Source organism: Staurois parvus, unplaced genomic scaffold, assembly GCF_062004578.1.
Source record: "Staurois parvus isolate SC_StPar_1 unplaced genomic scaffold, SC_StPar_1.0 ptg000136l, whole genome shotgun sequence".
NCBI lineage: Eukaryota > Metazoa > Chordata > Amphibia > Anura > Ranidae > Staurois > Staurois parvus.
Genome location: NW_028317932.1, coordinates 610,039 through 622,831, shown reverse-complemented (window position 1 = coordinate 622,831; position 12,793 = coordinate 610,039). Strand labels below are relative to the sequence as shown.

At 43.4% G+C, this 12,793-nt stretch overlaps 1 protein-coding gene across 3 annotated transcripts in view; it reads right to left on the bottom strand.

Moving 5' to 3' along the window:
* PRKAG2 (protein kinase AMP-activated non-catalytic subunit gamma 2) overlaps positions 1–12,793 on the bottom strand; it is a 431,449-nt gene that overhangs the window by 329,194 nt on the left and 89,462 nt on the right. Inside the window, exon 1 of one of the 3 annotated variants that reach the window (XM_089673115.1) lies at positions 6,275–6,339. The exons of 1 other annotated variant lie outside the window; for it this stretch is intronic. The gene's annotated coding sequence lies outside the window, so the exon portion shown is untranslated. Of the gene's footprint in view, positions 1–5,864; positions 6,025–6,274; positions 6,340–12,793 lie in introns of those variants that run through there. One more of the 3 variants, XM_089673114.1, reaches the window with a different exon arrangement.

Below are 12,793 nucleotides of genomic sequence, written 5' to 3'. Positions count from 1 at the left end.
GACAAAACCAGACCTCATAACCCTAGGTCCTAGGTAGCAGCAGAACCCCCCCCCAATCCTGCATAACACATGACCCTGTATGCCCCCACTCCTAGATAACACCAGACTCCCTGCATCTCCCCACTCCTAGATAACACCAGACTTCCCCCTATACCCCTATACTCCCAGATAACACAAGACCCCCCCTATACCCCCCACTCCTAAATAACACCAGACCCCCCCCCCCCATACCCCTGTACTCCTAGATAACACCAGAACCCCCCCCCCATACCCCCCACTCCTAGATAACATCAGTCCCCACTATATCCCACACAAGACTCCTTGTACTCTTAGATAGTACTCATCTCCTTGTGCTCCTGATGGTAGTATGAGTTCATCCTCTGTCCCAGACACCTCCAGCCCAGCACAGAGACTCCTTGTCTGTGTCATTGCCCCCCATTTCCAGAGTCAGAGCCCCCAATTATCAGAATCAGATCCCCTATGGTTGAAGTCAGTGCCCTATTATTAGCGGAGTCAGTGCCCCATGTCAACTGCTCTCTGTGAGTGAGTTGGTGAGGGAAGAGGTGACAGCTGAGCTAGTCTCACCAGTCCCAGAGTCCCGGAGAGCAGCCCGGAGGAGGACATCTGACAACCCACCTCAGCTGAGGAGACACCGGCTCCTGGGAGGGCCCTCTGCGGCTGTTTCAAGGGGTCCTACTGCTCAGTAGACATGAATCTGGCATCCAGATTCTCCGTCGCTGAGATCTGGAGGGGAGGCCTCTGACAGCTACTGGCCCTGGGCCTTCCAGCAGTGCCCGAATGGTCAGTTTGCCCCTGGCTGTGAAAGTCATCTGGCCCAAGGGAGCCGGTGGAGCTGCAGGAAAAACTACTCAGGAACCGCTGAGCTGCTCTGCTTACACCCTTTGTGCCTTCTGTGTCCCTTCTGCCTGAGGACAGCGCCGCCTCCCTGAAAAATGCTGTCCAAGGCAAACGCCTTGTTTGCCTTGTGGTAGATATGCCCCTGCCCGAGCGCTGGATGCACATTCCTGGAAAATAGCACTAAGCTTCATTTCCTAACTATGCTCTCTCTCAGATCAGCGTTCTGCAGAGAGCCGATTCAACATACATGGGTAGGGATGGAAGAAGCAGCAGCTTAAAAAGTATGCATTCTTTTTAAAATGTAGAGTTGCATTTTATGTATAACTAAAGGCAAAACCTTGTTTTGAATAGAGAAGAGTTAGAACATGTCAGATTTCATTGCTGTTTGTGTCCCCATTAGGGCAATTCACCTTCTCTATTTGTCCTGCTTGCTATTGGCATTGAAAGTGAACGTACAAAAATCCCCAATTTTGGGTTGTCCCCAGAAAAGAAATAGAGGGGAAACTTTCCAATGGGGACACTAGTTCTGGTGGCTTAAGGGTCCCCAAGGAATTCCCTTCAATTGCAGTGGTGTAAATTCTGCAATGCATAGGTAGGTTTTGCAAAAGTCATTAAAGGTGAATTAATGCTTCAAAGTGGCAATGATCATGTTTTAAGTAGAACAACATAAACCAATCAATTACATTTTTATCAGCTTAGAACAGTCAGAACAATGAAAGATGACTAGTGATTGATTGATTGATTGATTGTGTAATTAACTGAATGGTATGTTTTACTTCAATTTAACTTTAAACTTTATTTAAAGTTATCATAAACCCAATCACTAAAATATCATTAATCTAGCCTAATTTTAAAAGTAATTTTCAATATTTTTAAAATCTGCAGTTTTTGTTAAAGGAGAAGTTTGGGATAATAAAAAAAACAAATATACATGCTCACCTCAATTTTACAGCATTGGTGTGATGCTGCAGCTGTGCCTCGCTGGCTCTAAGACCGAGAACTCACACTGATCACACTGATTGCTAAGTTCTCTGAGCAGAGAGCACTAACTGTCAGTCACCACTCTGTACTCTGTCCCTCAGCACTCACTGGAGCGCAGGGTAGAAGGGTGGCAGGAGTGGCTGGCTCAGGCTCCCAGCGGAGTGCTGAGAGTCTGAGCCAGCTGCCGATCAGGTATTTGGGTGGATCCTGACAACATGGTTGGGATCCTTCCACATCCTAGAGCAACTCTATGATGTCAGCTGACGGAGGGGTCACAGGAGAGCACAAATAAGTGCACTTGTGTGACCCACACATACTTCTCTTTTAATTGCACTTTAGGATCCTTTCACATGTCATTATCAGTTTTTTTGCAGGAAGATCTGAATTGAAGCTCAGTGTAAGTCTATAGGCAGGCGGATGTAAATGGATGTGTGTCCATTTACATCCAATTAGGGGCAGACTGACAACTCATGGGGCCCCCTGGCAATAGGGGATCATGGAGCCCCTGTGTCCTTGACCAAACTCAAAAAAGCTTGTGAAAAAGGTACCAGGGGCATCTCATGGGGCCCCCTACTGACCCCGGGCCCTCGGGCAGTGCCCGAGTTTCCAAATGGTCAGTCCGACCCTGCATCCAATTACCTTTGAGTCCACCTAGGTCCCTCCAAAAAAAAAAAAACACAGAAATGGTTTAGGTCAGTCTCCCCTTTTTGGATCTAAACATGTTGGATCTGAAATACTAGGATGTAAACAGACACGTCTGTTTATATGCCCCTGCCCATAGACCTAATGTGTCCACTGTCAGGCTGGAAGAAAAACCTAAACGGACATAGAAGTCACAAATTACAGCAGGTAATCTGCTTACAGATCTCATGTTGGCAGGCACCACCCATGTGAAAGAGTCCTTATGCTCTTAACTAAAATATTAACTCTTAACCTATTGCTATTGCCATCAAGGGCAGGGAATGGCTGTGCAACTGCTATATCAGTATTTGGGATACGCACCATTGCCTATACTTCCCAGTCCTCAAAGCAACAAGGCAGGAAACAAACACATGTTGGTAGAATCACAAGTAGCAGATCAGCTTTGCTGCTGGTCTGTGACAACAGGCATTGCTCACCGTTGTCACCATCAAGAAGCCCATCCAACTAAATGCCATGCAGCCATTGCTGCAGTGCATGCATGTAGACATGAAGTGGCTGCAGGAGATCAACAACATCAAGATGTCATGAAAGATGAATAAAGGTGAAAACGAGTATTTCATTTTAAAAAATGCAATTGTGCATCATACACAGAACAGCACTTTTACAAACTAAAGATCGCTCAGTTAGGGTTTATATCTCTTTTACTTGATTAAACAAGCTTGTTTGTATCAAATTAGTAGCACCTATTTAAACCCAATGCAAATATAAACATATAAGTATCATACCGGAAAATATACAAAACATCCATCATAAATAAAATATAATCCATAAAACATCTCTAAATCCACGATTAAACACCCGAGATACAAATAAAAATCTTCCTGCCACCTTGTTTGCTTGTAAAGTGTAAGTCAAAAACACCCACTGATTAAAGCAGTAATAAACCCAAAATAAAAATTCTAATATATTGCAGCTTACCTAGACTCTGATATCATTCATAATTTTACACAGGTGTAGTTGACCAGTATTTGACATGTTTTAGTATAAGATGTATAAGATAAGGGTCTTTCGGAAAAAAAAAAAAAAAGGTCCAGTTTACTGCCCTTCAAACTTTAGGGGTGCCAGACTGTGGCCAGTGGGAGTACAAAATGCCCTGGCATCGGTGGCAGTAAACAGAGCGAAAGGCTTGGTGGTCATTGGTAGTAAAAAAATTACCTCATTGGTGTCAGTGGGAGTAATAGTGCCCCATCATTGGTGTCAGTGAGATAATTAGTTTCCCATCTCTGGTGTCAGTGCGAGGAATAGTACCCAATTGTTGGTGCCAGTAGGAGGAATAGTGCTCCATCGTTGGTGTCAATGGAAGGAATAGTGTCCCAAGGGCAAGTACAGGGTCGCACCTAGCCCGTTGGCCACAGTTTGGAGGCCCTTGGTGTAAGGCCTCATGCACACGGGACATTTTTTACCCTCTCTGGATGCTTTTGCTCCAGGGGAGGATAAGGAAGCACAAAAAAGCACCTAAAGCCACGTTTTGCAAATGCATTTAGGCATGTTCAAGTGCGTCAAGCACTTGGTCATTCATTCTTTCCATTGGCCAGAATAATAATTTACTCTGACCAGTGAAATGAATTAACGCTGAAGTGCTAAACGAGCCTGGCGTTTACTCGCGTTAACGCACGTTTAGGCGTGTCTAGCGTTTTTTCTGCCAAAAAAAACTCCTCTCCTTAATGCGCAGGTGATGTTTTTTTTCTGCCTCTAAACACTCCTGCCTGTAAATGTCCTTGTGTGCAAGGACAGATAGGCAAACATATAGGACTGTGTAGAGGGGAAAAAAAAGCCAAACGCCCCTAGCAGCTGCATTTTTAAAGCCCTGTGTGCATGAGGCCTATGCAGTTATGATACTGACCCTTAGATTTGTATTGAGGCAAGAAAAGCATCAAACACTGTGCTGCACTACTAAGCAGGAAACACAACATGTACATATAACAGTCAACGTAGATGTCCCTGTGTAGATATCTAATTACAAACTATACATAGAAACATGGTTTATCATTTTAATATACATTAAATGACACACATCCATGTTCTTAAAGTAAAAGTATAGGCAAAAAGTAGTTTTTTTTTTTTTTCATTTTGGATAGAGTAAGGGAGGGTTATATTCCCTGTCCATTTTTTATCATTTATGTCCCATTGGGAAGATTTCCCTTGACTCCCTGTCGCATAGCCAAAAGAGGCTGACCAGGGTCACCAGAACTAGTGTCCCCATTGGAAGTTTTTCCTTTTATTCCCGTTCTGGTGCCAAACTACAATTTAGGGATTTTCTTTCACTTAGGCTTTATTTCTTCTTTTTCCATCTGGTAATCCAGCCAGCAAGTCTTTTATTTTTCACAAGCTCTCCAGCAGAATGTATCAGTTTACATGGATGAGAGAAACCATTAAACACTAACTGGGGTGACTAAAATGATCTGATTTTATTCATTCGTGCAAAACCTTTAGCCCAAGAGGAAAAACAAAATGTTTGCTGTAATTGATGGCCTCATGCACACAGGGCATTTTTGCAGCCACTTTTTAGGGGCATCAGGCATTTTTTGTTACTGCTTCCTAAGGGCCTTCTATGTTATCCTATGTCCATGCACATATTAACTTTTAGACACTTTTAGTACCAGTAGCGTTTACCAGCAGGAAAAAAACCCAGGGCCAGTGCATCCAGGAGCAGCAGCATTTTGGCAAAAAAAAAATGCTTGACGTGCTTAAACGCGTCCAAACGCTTGGTGTGGTTAGCGCTTGAGCATTAATTAATTTCAATGGCCAGAATAAATGATCATTCTGGCCAATGAAATTAATTTGTGCCCAAGCACTTGATGCTTGTAAACACGCCTAAACATTTGTAAAAGCATTAGATACTTTTACAAGCGTCAGGCCTTTTTTCTGCAAAAACGCTGCTGACAGAATGCCAGCTGTTTTTTAACGACCTGTGTGAGTTGGAGTTTGGCTTCAATGTGTTAGTAGTTCTAAATCTAATACGTTTAACACTATCCCCCCCCCCCCGGAGTGACAATGCTGTTGTCTCCTGTGCCTCCTGTGCTCATTCCGCCAGAGTTGTGTCTCACTAATACAGGAGGTGTGTTACTGGTCAGATCTCCAGGTGAAAACAGAAGGAAGAAAGCCAAAGAAAACTGAAGCAGCCACCACAACTAGCGATAAGCTGCAATATATTACATTTTTGATTTGATTTTAAATCTGTTTCATGCATTTGTCCTCCATGCTTTCTGTGCATGCTGGAACTTGTAGTATACTAACAGCTGGAAAACCCTGAATCTGCTGTAAAGCAATATTCACTGGTTGTACAATTGTAGTGTTGTAGAAGAAAACAAGCGGTGACTTACAGGGCAGGAATATCCTCTAGGTTAGCTGGCGATGTCTAGGAGAAGAAATCAGCGATTGCCTCAAGAATGAATCATTTCGCTGTCTGCCTGGGCTCTCGCTGGCATTATTGTGCTTGCAACAGATGGGCATCAGTGCCGAGTGTGATTTCTAATTCCCATTACCGAGTACAACAAGAGGAAAGTGGACAGCTCAAGTATCTGAGAATATTACAGGCAGCCAGCTCCATCCACCCAGCCCCATGCCAAAAATGTATCTCGGCTTCAGAGAGATCCTGTTACATGTATACAGTAACCTACGGAGTGTTAACTCTTCCTGCTCACAAGGTAACGTATTACAGTGACACATTTGTGTCCTTGTAGTAATGTCACTTTAATCATAACCTACAGATACTGGGTGTTGTGCTACTTACTGGATTATGAAAGCGCTCCTTCAGGGATCGGTATTCAGCCTAAGATCGGTATTCCCATGACAGACCTGCAGCTGCACAGACACTGTACTGGCTGCCTCTACACACAACTCACAGCATACCTGCACTGGGTTATGTTATCAGTAAACAGCGGAGGGTTTAAGTGTTGAAATGGGTGTAGCTATTTTTAAATGGGCGCAATGATAAATGAGATAAGAAGGTCATTGCTAAAATGTGATAACCGGGGAGGAGATGGTGCTGAATAAAATGGAGACCATCTGGTCTGGTCCAGTGGCTTAGAAGTTACAAAGGTTTCAGTGGTGAGCTGCTGGTGTCTCTGGGCCCTTTAGGACCCTTAAAGTGTTACTAAACCCAGGACCCTGCACAGGGGCGTATTTACCACAAGGCAAACAAGGCATGTGCTTAGGGCGGCATTTTTCAGGGGGGGCAGTGCCGCCCCCTGAAAGAAGGGATGGAAGAAGGGTCACTCGCAGTACGGGGACCAGGTGAGATCTGAGAGAGGCTGCTTGATGGTGTATGTAGAGCCTGACTCTTGTTTCTGGGGATATCCGGAGCTGTGAAGGTGAGTGTCCTGAGGGGGGGGGGGTTGCCAGTGTATGGGGGGCGGTGGTAGTGGAATGCTCTCTTAGAGTGGGGGTGGGGATGGGGTGTTGTTTGTCAATGTTTTTGGTGTCAGGGTCTCTCCGTGTGGGGGGAGCCAATTTTTGTGTTGCCTAGGGCACTACGAAACCTAAATACACCACTGACCCTGCATTCACTTTATCTGGTCCCCCACAGTACACAGAACATGGAAATTCAATTATTTTAGTAAATATAAACTGATAAACACCTTTTCTCATCAGCAGTACCCAGCAGTCTTGTGACTTCTATCAGTGTCCAGCTGAGCATTGGTTAAAGCTTGTAGGAGGAGTTTTCATTCTCCCCTGATTGTCCTATGAGGCTGCAAATACCTGACCCTCTGCCTGGACAACACTGATTGGCCCTGTGCTTATCACATGCTCTCTCCCAAGAGAAAAAAACTCTCAAGTAATACATACCAAACTGAGCATTTTCAGCTTGCCCCCCAAGGCTCTGTTCTATCAGCAGATGGATTGGGGACAGTAAAAGAAAGGGAGGATCAGAGAGGAGAGGATCAAACATCCTTTTTACACAATGTGGAGGATTAACCCCTTAGGTTCCACAGTGAGTATAACAAGCATGCTTTACTGAATATACAGACTGATTTTACTGTTGTGGGTTTAGTAACACTTTAACAAGTTCTTTAGTAACAACTCCTGAACAATATCCAAAGGTTCTAACAGCTTCAGCCGCTGTCTGATTAATAAATCAGACCATTATTTTTACAGAATGACAGAACAATTGAGCACATTTCCTCCAGATCACCTAGGGCAGGCATTAGCACAGGCACTGCCAAGGATGAATATATAAATGAGAAGTTTAGGGTAGTTGAAAAACAAACATATACAGGTGAAACTCGAAAAATTAGAATATCGTGCAAAAGTTCATTTATTTCAGTAATGCAACTTAAAAGGTGAAACTAATATATACAGTTGCAAGAAAAAGTATGTGAACCCCTTAGGATTACGTGGAGTTTTGCATGAATTGGGCATAAAATGTGCTCTGAACGTCATCCAAGTCACAACAATAGAAGAACACAGTCTGCTGAACATAATACTACACAAACATTAGATGTTGCCATGGTTTAATTGCACATAACATGTAAACATTCACAGTGCAGGGAGGAAAAAGTATGTGAGGCCCTAGCTTAATGACTTCTCCCAGAGCTAATTGGAGCCAGGAGTGAGCCAACCTTGACTCCAATCAGTGTGATGATATTGGATGTGTTGCTGACAGCTGTCCTGCCCTTAAAAAACACACACCTGTTTTGGGTTTACTGGTTTCAAGAAGCACTGTCTGATGTAAACCTTGCCTCGCAGAAAAGAGCTCTCAGAAGACCTACGATCAAGAATTGTTGACTTGCATGAAGCTGGAAAGGGTTACAAAAGTATCTCCAAAAGTCTTGATGTTCATGTGTCCACGTTAAGACAGACTGTCTACAAATGGAGAAAGTTTAGCACTGTTGCTACTCTCCCTAGGCGTGGTCGTCCTGTAAAAATGACTGCAAGAGCACAGCGCAGAATGCTGAATGAGGTAAAGAAGAATCCCAGAGTGTCAGCTAAAGACCTACAGAAATCTCTGGCACATGCTAACATTTTTGTTGACACATCTACAATAGGGAAAACATTAAACAAGAATGGAGTACATGGAAGGACACCACGGAGGAAGCCATTGCTGTCCAAAAAGAATATTGCAGCACGTTTGAAGTTTGCAAAAGAGCACCTGGATGTTCCACAGCACTACTGGCAAAATATACTGTGGACAGATGAAACCAAGATTGAGTTGTTTGGGAAGAACACACAACACTATGTGTGGAGAAAAAAAGGCACAGCACACCAACATCAAAACCTCATCCCCACTGTAAAACATGGCAGAGGGAGCATCATGGTTTGGGGCTGCTTTGCTGCCTCAGGGCCTGGACGGATTGTTGTCATTGATGGGAAAATGAATTCCAGAGTTTATCAAGACATTTTGCAGGAAAACGTACGACCATCTGTCCGCCAACTGAAGCTCCGCAGAGGATGGGTGATGCAACAGGACAATGACCCAAAGCATACAAGTAATTCAACAAAACAATGGCTGCAACAGCACAAAATACGCCTTCTGGAGTGGCCCAGTCAGAGTCCTGACCTCATCCCGATTGAAATGCTGTGGCATGACCTTAAGAGAGCGATCCACACCAGACATCCCAAGAATATTGCTACCCTGAAACAGTTTTGTGAAGAGGAGTGGTCCAAAATTACTCCAGATCGTTGTGCAGGTCTGATCTGCAACTACAGGAAACGTTTGGTTGAGGTTATTGCTGCCAAAGGAGGGTCAACCAGTTATTTAGTCCAAAGGTTCACATACTTTTTCCTCCCTGCACTGTGAATGTTTACATGTTATGTGCAATTAAACCATGGCAACATCTAATGTTTGTGTAGTGTTATGTTCAGCAGACTGTGTTCTTCTATTGTTGTGACTTAGATGACGTTCAGAGCACATTTTATGCCCAATTCATGCAAAACTCCACGTAATCCCAAGGGGTTCACATACTTTTTCTTGCAACTGTAGATAGACTCATTACATGCAAAGCAAGATGGTTCAAGCTGTGATTTGTCATCATTGTGATGATTATGGCTTACAGCTCATAAAAACCCCAAATCCCCAGTCTCAGAAAATTAGAATATTACATGCAATCAATAAAACAAGGATTGTACATAGAACAATATCGGACCTCTGAAAAGTATAAGCATGCATATGTACTCAGTACTTGGTTTGGACCCCTTTTGCAGCAATTACTGCCTCAATGCGGCGTGGCATGGAAGCTATCAGCCTGTGGCACTGCTGAGGTGTTATGGAAGACCAGGATGCTTCAATAGCGGCCTTCAGCTCTTCTGCATTGTTCGGTCTCATGTCTCTCATCTTTCTCTTGGCAATGCCCCATAGATTCTCTATGGGGTTTAGGTCAGGGGAGTTTGCTGGCCAATCAAGCACAGTAATCCCACGGTCATTGAACCAGGTTTTGGTGCTCTTGGCAGTGTGGGCAGGTGCCAAGTCCTGCTGAAAAATGAAGTCAGCATCCCAACAAAGCTCATCTGAAGAATGAAGTGCTCCAAAATCTCCTGGTAGTCGGCTGCGTTGACCCTGGACTTAATGAAGCACAGTGAACCAACACCAGCAGATGACATGGCTCCCCAAATCAACACAGACTGTGGAAACTTCACACTGGACTTCAAGCATCTTGCAGTGTGTGCCTCTCCATTCTTCCTCCATACTCTGGGTCCTTGGTTTCCAAATGAGATGCAAACGTTGCTCTCATCAGAAAAGAGGACTTTGGACCACTGAGCAACAGACCAGGTCTGTTTTTATTTAGCCCAAGACGCTTCTGACGTTTGTTGTTCAGGAGCGGCTTGACAAGAGGAATACGACATTTGAAGCCCATGTCCAGAATCTGTCTGTGTGTGGTGGCTCTTGATGCACTGACTCCAGCCTTAGTCCACTCCTTGTGAAAGTCCCCAACAGTTTTGAATGGCCTTTTCCTGATAATCCTCTCCAGGCTGCAATCATCCCTGCTGCTTGTGCACCTTTTTCTTCCACACTTTTCCCTTCCACATAACTTTCTATTAATGTGCTTTGATACAGCACTTTGGGAACATCCAACTTCTTTTGCAATTACCTTTTGAGGCTTTCTCTCCTTATGGAGGGTGTCAATGATGGTTTTCTGCACAACTGTCAGGTCAGCAGTCTTTCCCATGATTGTGATTCCTACTGAACCAGACTGAGAGACCATTTAAAGGCTCAGGAACCCTTTGCAGGTGTTATGGCTTAATTAGCTGATTAGAGTGGGACACTTTGAGCCGAGAATATTGCACCTTTTCACAATATTCTAATTTTCTGAGATTGTGGATTTGGGGTTTTCATGAGCTGTAAGCCAAAATCATCACAATTATGACAAATCACGGCTTGAACTATCTTGCTTTGCATGTAATGAGTCTATCTCATATATTTATTTCACCTTTTAAGTTGTATTACTGAAATAAATGAACTTTTGCACGATATTCTAATTTTTTGAGTTTCACCTGTATACTCACCCCTGTTACAGAGAGGATGAGAGAGGGGGCTTTTTTAGTCTGTATTGTACACGGGATGGAAGCAGCTCGGAACCATCAATATGAGGGTAGTTATCCATATTAGGGGGACATATTGAGCAGCTATAGGATGTAGGGTACCCCAACTGATACATTTCTGCTTCCCTTCGTCAAAGACAGTGCAGTGAATGAAAAATGTTACAGTCCACAAAGAAAACATGCTCTATCATGTATTACCTGGGAGACTGTGACCCGGTGCTCTGGCCCATGTGCCTTTGAAATGTAGCAATAATCCTCTGATACAATGAAGCTGGCTAGAACAATTTTGTATTGGCTACATCGCAGAATACAGTAATAACCTGCTAATGTGTTTTGGCCAAGTAAGGCTTTGGCCGAAACACATTACCGAGTTATTACTGTATCCTGCTATGTAGCCAATAAAGAATTGTTCCAATGGATGTCACATAGTAGCCAGCTTCATTGTACCAAATGAACAATGTCACCCTAGTTGTTGCTCGGCATTACCAGATGGAAAAAAATGTAAAACGAATCGCATTAACATTACAAAAAATACCACCGTGACTAGCCGCTTCCCACCTGCCCTATAGCAGATATACTGCTACAGGGCGGCACGGGTGCACAAAATCATGTGTATATATACGTAATTTTGCATCTCTGGGTAGGGGGCACGCGAGCGCCCTACCTGCACTGCCATTCATGGCTGCGGCTGTGATTACTCGCCAGTTTGTAAATAAAACAGTTCTCCTCCCTGTCAGCTCATGCACACTGCTTTGCATGGCTGTGCACAGCACAGCCATGCAAAGCAGTGTGATTACAGTGATGCACACAGACACAGCTTACAGTGAAACAGCACACAGTTAACCCTTTGATTGCCCCCCATGCTAACCCCTTCCTGCCCAGTGCCATTAGTACAGTGCTTTTTTTTTTAGCACTGATCATTGTATTGGTGTCACTGGGGATGTCAGTGACACCAAGTCAGTTCCCCCCCCCAGTGTCAGAATGCCCGCTGCAGTCCCGCTATAAGTTGCTGATCACAGCCATTACTAAAATTACATTTTTAAAAAAAATTTCAGTATTTACACTGCCATTTGTAAATGCTACAATTTTCACATAAACCAATTAATTTACATGTATTGGGATTTTTTTTAGCAAAGACATGGAGCAGAATACATTTTGGCCTAAATTTATAATTAAATTTGATTTTTAAAAATTTTTTACTGGACATGTTTAATAGCAAAAAGTCAAAAACATTGTTTTTTTTCTCAAAATTGTCGGTCTTTTTATTATAGCGCAAAAAATAGAAAACGCACAGGCGATCAAATACCACCAAAAGAACGCTCAATTTGTGGGAAAAAAGGGATACAAATTTAATTTGGGTGCAGCGTTGCATGACCGTGCAATTGTCAGTTAAAGAAACGCAGCAAAAAATGGCCTGGTCACTGGCAAGTGGCTAGTTACCAGGACTGAGATTATTATGTTTACCATTGGCCTCACTCATTATGCCTATGGCACAGGCTATGCTAGACAGAAGCAATTATTGGATGATCAGGCAGAAAGGACAATGTTGTTATTTGAAGAGATGGCTTAAAATCTACATTGTTAAACCAGTTTCACGGGTGAATGTACAGACAATAATAACAGAGTATTTCTGGCAAGGGGAAAAAAATGGGCTGTGCTGAGTTGTTGTAAACATCGTACTTTCAGTGAAAGTAATTGGAGCTAATGTTATGTAATGTAAGACTTTGTTTACTGTGAATGTGAAGTTGTAAGAAATGTCTGTGAAATCATTTTC